This window comes from Misgurnus anguillicaudatus, chromosome 14, assembly GCF_027580225.2.
Source record: "Misgurnus anguillicaudatus chromosome 14, ASM2758022v2, whole genome shotgun sequence".
In the NCBI taxonomy this organism is placed as follows: Eukaryota; Metazoa; Chordata; class Actinopteri; order Cypriniformes; family Cobitidae; genus Misgurnus; species Misgurnus anguillicaudatus.
The window spans coordinates 20,623,604-20,631,199 of NC_073350.2; positions in this window are offsets into that span (position 1 = coordinate 20,623,604).

Here is a 7,596-nt window from a genome sequence, read left to right on the forward strand (position 1 = left end):
GAAATGTGGCATACAGAAGTCCGCTCCACCTGAGCGTGGGCCAGGGGCCTAAGTCCTGCTGATGGAGGCTCAGCTCGTTGTGAGGCCAGTGACAGCCCCGCGGACTTCTCGGAGTCGGGTTGTATGGGAATGCAGCCCAAAGGGTGTGGTAAATTCCATCTAAGGCTAAATACAGACACGAGACCGATAGTCGTCCCATTTATTTAGCGTTGTCCACCCTTGATCTGATCAACAAAAATGCATCTTTATACCAGATGTAAACCTATTACTAAGCAGAGGAAAAGAAACTAACAAGGATTCCCTCAGTTACGGCGAGTGAAGAGGGAGGAGCCCAGCGCCTTACCCCTGTCTGCAGCAGGCGCAGGAAATGTGGCATACAGAAGTCCGCTCCACCTTAGCGTGGGCCAGGGGCCTAAGTCCTGCTGATGGAGGCTCAGCTCGTTGTGAGGCCAGTGACAGCCCCGCGGACTTCTCGGAGTCGGGTTGTATGGGAATGCAGCCCAAAGGGTGTGGTAAATTCCATCTAAGGCTAAATACAGGCACGAGACCGATAGTCAGTCCCATTTATTTAGCGTTGTCCACTTGTGATCTGATCAAGAAAAATGCATCTTTATACCAAAAGTAAACATATTACTAAGCAGAGAAAAAGAAACTAACAAGGATTCCCTCAGTAGCGGCGAGGAAAGAGGGAGGAGCCCAGCGCAGAATCCGCTCCACCTTACTGCATGTACAAACCAGCGCAGACTTGAGCTTCCAAAGTTACCGGAAGTCATTCATTTACAATGGAAGCTGCCTTCTCTCAGCTGCAAGTAACATCAAATCCATCGGCATCGCATTTTGAGCGTCAATCAGAAAGTTGAAAGAAGCTCACCTTTACGGTAATGAGCTATGACGCGGTTCAGCAGCAATCAGTGGCAAAACACCAGCAACCAATCCGAATATAGCCTAGACGTTCTTCGCTGACTGATTCCGGAGAAACATACAATGTAAACTCGTTCCTACCAAAACATTAATTCCGCAAACACAGACTTCAGAGCAGCTAAAGCATCAACAAGCTTCCCTATACTTTTTGACAAGCATCCTTGACCGGTTTGCGGCAGTATGTATGTACAGTTAGGGTTGACCAAGGGGGAAGTCCGCTCCACGTTGGTGCAGGCCAGGGGCCTAAGTCCTTCTGATGGAGGCTTAGCTCGTGGACAGTGTAAGGCCAGTGATGGACCCGCGGACTTCTCAGAGTCAGGTTGTTTGGGAATGCAGTCCACAGCGGGCGGTAAACTCCATCTAAGGCTAAATACAGGAACGAGACTGATAGTCAGTCTCATTTATTTAGCGTTGTCCACTTTTGATCTGATCAACAAAAATGCATCTTTATACCAGATGTAAGCCTATTACTAAGCAGAGGAAAAGAAACTAACAAGGATTCCCTCAGTAGCAGCGAGTGAAGAGGGAGGAGTCCAGCGCCTTATCCCTGTCTGCAGCAGGCGCATGAAATGTGGCATACGGAAGTCCGCCCCACCTTAGTGTGGGCCAGGGGCCTAAGTCCTTCTGATGGAGGCTTAGCCCGTCGACAGTGTGATGCAAGTAATGGCCCCGCGGACTTCTCGGAGTCGGGATATTTGGGAATGCAGCCCAAAGGGAGTGGTAAACTCCATGTAAGGCTAAATACAGGCACGAGACCAATAGTCGGTCCCATTTATTTAGCGTTGTCCACTTGTGATCTGATCAACAAAAACGCATCTTTATATCAAAAGTAAACATATTACTAAGCAGAGGAAAAGAAACTAACAAGGACTCCCTCAGTAGCGGCGAGTGAAGAGGGAGGAGCCCAGTGCCGAATCCCTGTGCAGCGGGCACAGGAAATGTGGCGTATGGAAGTCCGCTCCACCTTACTGTACTTACACACCGCCGCAGACTTGAGCTTCCAAAGTTACTTAAAGTCATTAATTTACAATGGAAGCTGGCTTCTCTCAGCTGCAAGGAGCATTAAATCCATCCGCGTCGTGTTTTGAGCGTCAATCAGAAAGTTGAAAGAAGCTCAATCTGATGGAGGCTTAGCCCATGGACGGTGTGAGGCCAGTGACGACCCCGTGGACTTCTCGAAGTCTGGTTGTTTGGAAATGCAGCCCAAAGCAGGTAACTCCATCTAAGGCTAAATATAGGCACAAGACCGATAGTCGTTACCATTTATTTAGCGTTTTCCACTTGTGATCTGATCAACAGAAATGCATCTTAATAACAGAGAAGTAAACGGCTCCAAAGTGGTTGAAATTACATGTTAAATCAATTAGAAATTCCTCCAGGATTTCCACCATTATATTATTATTATTATTATTATTTTTTTGAGAAAATGTTTTACCAGCAAAGCTCCAGGATTCGAACGCAGAAGGCCGCATTAAAGCAGACAGTACAATGTCAAAATAAACAACAGTGCTGGACACCAAATTAAAGCAGAGGGAGCTGATAAGGCCAGAATAGAAACAGCAAGCAATGAGGTGATCAACCTTCCATTTCTATCTAAATTGGATCTATGCCTCTCCCATCCCTAAAAGGCAACACAGTGTGTCTTTTAGGAAAGCACAAACACTGTGGAGGACACATCTGTTGACAGATAATACAACTGTAAATATCCCAGCAGATAAATTTGATTTCGACTCAGTAGCACATATACATGATCCTCTCATGACCATACTGAGATATTGCTTTCATTGTCGCTTGGTAAGTTATTCTCTCTCTCTCTCTCTGTCATTCTGCTCGCTCATGGGGAGTTTGTTTACTGTGGTGAGGAACAGCGAGGTTCTGTTTGATGAGAGGTTCTGTGTTTAATGACAGAGTCTCTGTGCTTCGCAACCTCCAATAACTATCCTATGAATAACTCTACAGGCATTTACAAACTAAACAAATAGTTGGCAGGAGTACAGTGGCCCCCGAAAAGAATCTGAATGTTTTTGAGTACTTTAAATCTATAGATATTCAATTCTTAAAATGTATAGGTTTTAATTGCCTTTAACAAGCTAATTTATAAAACATACAATCATTAATCTTGTACATGCATGAGAAAAAAGCATGCTTGTATCACTTGCTTTAAAAATTGTTATACAAAAGTTCTCCGACTACAATACTACAGATATTTATTTTCATATTTGCTATAATTGCATGCATTCTGCATACTTTATAATTTTATTTTTACATTTCTACACTGTCAGGAAAATGGCCCTAAGCTCTCATTGGGGCTGTACTCTAAATATGTACCTTTAAGGTACTAATAGGTACTGTGGTTGTACTAATATGCACTCTTTGGAACCTCTTTTAACTCTCTAGTGACAGCAAGGGATTGTTTTATACCCATGTTTTTCCATATATCACTACTGTCTGTTGTAAAGTCAATACAAAATGTAAAGAGTACTATAAAAATAAATTTGAATATTATTTTTAAGTGTGGTTTAATGTTCAAATGCTTTCTGGGGCCACTATATGTCTAACACTTTTGATACAGTAGTTTGCTTGCATACATACTCAACATATAGACACTTAAGCTTGTGTTTAGACCTAAAGAAACAAACAGCTCAGTTCAATGCACACTGTGAACTGTTTTAATCCTTTTAAGGGAAACGAGAAGTTACCCTATACATTACAGTAGCGGAAGCTATCATCTTTAAATAGAGCAATATGTCTGTTTTAGTACACAGTGGGGACCTGAAGAAATTACACTCACATAAAGAAGGAAAATAAAAAAAGAGTGAAATCCATTCGCCTTTCCTTTTGCCCCCATTCTGGCCTTTGTTTGCATCATCAAACTGCAAATATATAAAATGGGGGAATTTCTGTTTATTCTTGATAGAGGCGTCAGCTAAAGATGAAAGATGTGAAATTGGAAGTCTCTCCATAAGCTCTTTCAAAACCACAGCAGATATAAATCCTCTCGGTACGAGATGCTTGCGCCGGGGAGGGGTTAAATCTGATAGACATCTAAGCCTGTTCTCATTGATGACATACCCAGATTAATGGCCCGTGTGCTGCCATTACTTCAGGCAATAGGATCACTTAATGTATCATCCTGTCAACGAACACACCCGCACATGAAAATGTTTTCCCCTCACAAACCACAACATTTACATTGCTGATCTTAAGCCTTCTATCGTTTCATCAGACCTGCGATAATCTGAATAAACCCAGGATGTCCTGACTTTAACCCTAACCTTATAATACCTTAACAATAAGCCCAGCTTTTAAATAATGGATGTTTGCATGCAAGAGTTAATTTCTTATTATATGCAAGTCTTCATACACATTTTCATATTGCAGGGTGTAATAAACTCATCTCAACATTCTCATGGCAATTCAGACATATTTTACAAAGTGGATACGAATTCATATGAATGAAAACGCCTCTGTGACCCCTGTGACTTTGGGTTTAGGGCGTGGTTAGGGGTGGGGTATCTTTTTTGTTTTTTTATAATCGTACAATTCACTTGTATGTTTTTGTTCAATTCACTTCATATGACTTCATACAAATTAGCCTGGGGTGAACATACGTGCCATTTTTACGGGGTGCGTCCTGGCCAGGATTTCGGGTGCGTTTTCCTGAAGTTGTATTTGTCGACCGCATACGCCATCAAGGTTTATTATTTCAGGTACGGGTACTGCAGGTACTACAATGAGTGTATATGTTTTTAACTGAAATGTAAGAAACCTTGATAATGAATGCTGTCGACAAATACGACTTCCGGAGGACACACCCAAAATCATGGCCAGGATGCATCCAGGAAAATGGCACGGTATGACCCTAAATTGGCCATCTTATAAAATATGTACGGATTCATCGGGTGTGCCTCGTTATGTCTTGAAAAGTGAAGCCTCTGGCTCTTTGATCGCCCCCTGGTAGCTGGCTGCAGTACAAGTCATAAACTCCGCCCTCTCCATTCAAACGAATGGGACTCTGCTCTAAATAAAAAAATTATTTACACTTCCAATAAAAATTTCCAAAAGATGTTTTTGGTCCTTTAAGGAAGTTGATATCACGCTGATATATGTTCAAATGTTCATTGTTGTGATAAGTTTCATTTTAGCTAGTAATTTGATGCTATAGAAACATGCCTTGTCGTTATGATTGGCGTGGTTGAATTAGGCGCCCGAGCGTTTGGGCAGAAGTTTGATACCGAGGCTCCGCGCCTTGCTCCACGGATGATTCCTTATGCGATGCCTTGGCTCCAAACTTACGTTTTTACGTAACATGGCGGTCGGACATTTTTAGCTTCAATTCAATACAATGGAAGGAGGCGACGTCGCATTTTTTTTTACAGTCTATGGGATTCATATTTCGATGAGACAAAGATATCGACACACTACAAAATGATGGGTCGTTCCAACCAAACCAAAATGTTGGATAAAATCCAACTTTTGGATTTAAATTAACCTAGAAAATGTCCATATTTGACCCAACCATTGATTGAAACAACATATCATTTTGGATTGAACCAAGCCAGCATAGGTTTTATACCCAGGGGTTGGGCTTGCTTTTTAAAGTGTAAATTGTAAAGTGTTCATTATAATAAAATCATCCTCTCCAAAATGGTATCTACCAGTTATTGCATCAACCAGCGAGGGTTAGTTAAACTGTGATAACCCAAACCCTTGGTTTAACAACATTTAGCACATTTAAAACACTGCAGTGTCAACAAAAGTTCGAAGATGACGTCTGCAGTCCTCTTCAGAGTTCACACGGTCATTGGTCTGACACCTGATTCAATCCTCAGTACAAACCGATAGGACCAAAACAATAAAAGTGCCCAGGCTAGCATTCTGTGTATTTTCTCTTGGATTTCCCCTGGCTTCTGTTTTTGTTTGCCGTTAGACATTAGGCACCAGCACAAACCTGCAGTGCGTTCCCACAATGTGCCTAAAATTAAGCACTTTGTTACATATTTGCTCAGCGTGTTTTCAATGCGGGGTGGATCGCACCTCTCCCCTTCTCCACTTTATCCATCCCCATACATCATCACCACCCATGTTGTTGTTTTTGTTGTTGAAAGAACGAAATAAAATGGGTTTTGTTTGTGTAGTTTGTAATTGGTATGATTAAAATTATATCGCATTTCACACACACAGACGCAAGCTTGCATGCAAATCGCATAAATAGAACATGTCAATGTGAAGGGGTGGGGTGAGAGAACACTGTTTATGACTGAGATACGGTATGTGCTAACAGTGACTGCAGCTGAAAGAGAGAGAAAGAAAGAAAGAGAGAAAGACAGAAGGGAGAGAGGAAGGTGAGATAAAGGAGAGTGAGAAGGATGTGAGATATAGGTTCTCTTTTAAACATGTGCAAAAGCTTAGGGGAAAATGTGTTCACTCAAACATGAATATTGAATAATATGTGACCCTGCATTGCATAATGAGATTAGGAGCATTAAAGTTTGATTTCACTCGTTGATTTTACTTTAATTTCAATCTCTGACATAACCTTACTCCATCAATATTAAAGATATCAAGGTTATATTTTCATAGAATGTTATTTACAATATGATGATTTTATGTAGTAAACAGTAAATCACAAAAAAATGCTTCAGCTTGGTTTTCATATGTAGGGTCACGGATGGTCAATAAAAGTGATCTTGATTGATTTTGGTTACGTTTTATTTCGATACACCACATTACATTTTACTAACTATAAATAACTTTGCAACTAATGTCAACTAGCTCTCTTTAATATGCCAATGCATGTCATCCACATGAAGCCAGAGCATTTCCTATCCAGTCTTTTTACCCCATGAAAATTACCCCATGATTTGCTTGCCCTCAGTGCCAGTCCTAGATGCTGGGGGGCCATAAGCAACTTTGTGAGGGGGCCCTGTCAGCGCCTTTATAAAACCCATTTACGGTCTCTGCTTAAATGTAGATATAAACAAAATGTTAACTAAAAACATGTTAAAACAAAAAAAACATGGTTACTGTAGTATAACCATGGTTACCACAAAATAACGACTGCAGTAAAACCATTACTGTAGTAAAACAGCTTGGTGAATTTCTTTAACGCGTTAATTATGTAAGATTTTGGTTATTCATGCGTACTAAACACACAGGACTAATGTTGAATCTGGGGATTTGGACTGAGTGTAATACTGTAAATCCATTGAATGGTTACTCAAGACTAAATAGAAATTTAACACATTAATGTGTTCTTAATCTTTTTACTTTACCTTCATGGCGCTTTTAGTTTTCTGCTCCTGATGGATATCTTTATGGATAGGCGTGTCAACTGCATGCGGACAGACCGACTGAAAACTTGAATTAAAGTATCCTGAGATGTTACTGCTTGTTATGCTTTTGAATGGCTCTTGCAGCACAATTGCACTCGCCATCTGGTTTGTGCAGCGCCGGATGACATTAAAGGAATATTCAGGTACATACATGTTTAATACAGGTTTTTTCAACGGATTTTCAAAGGACTATAAACGATCCCAAACGAGGCATATAGGGTCTTATCTAGCATATATTAAAAGTGTATATTTGTTATTTTTATTGTCAAAAATGACAATCGTTTCGCTTGATAAGACCCTTATGCCTCGTTTGGGATCGTTTATAGTCCTTTGAAACTCC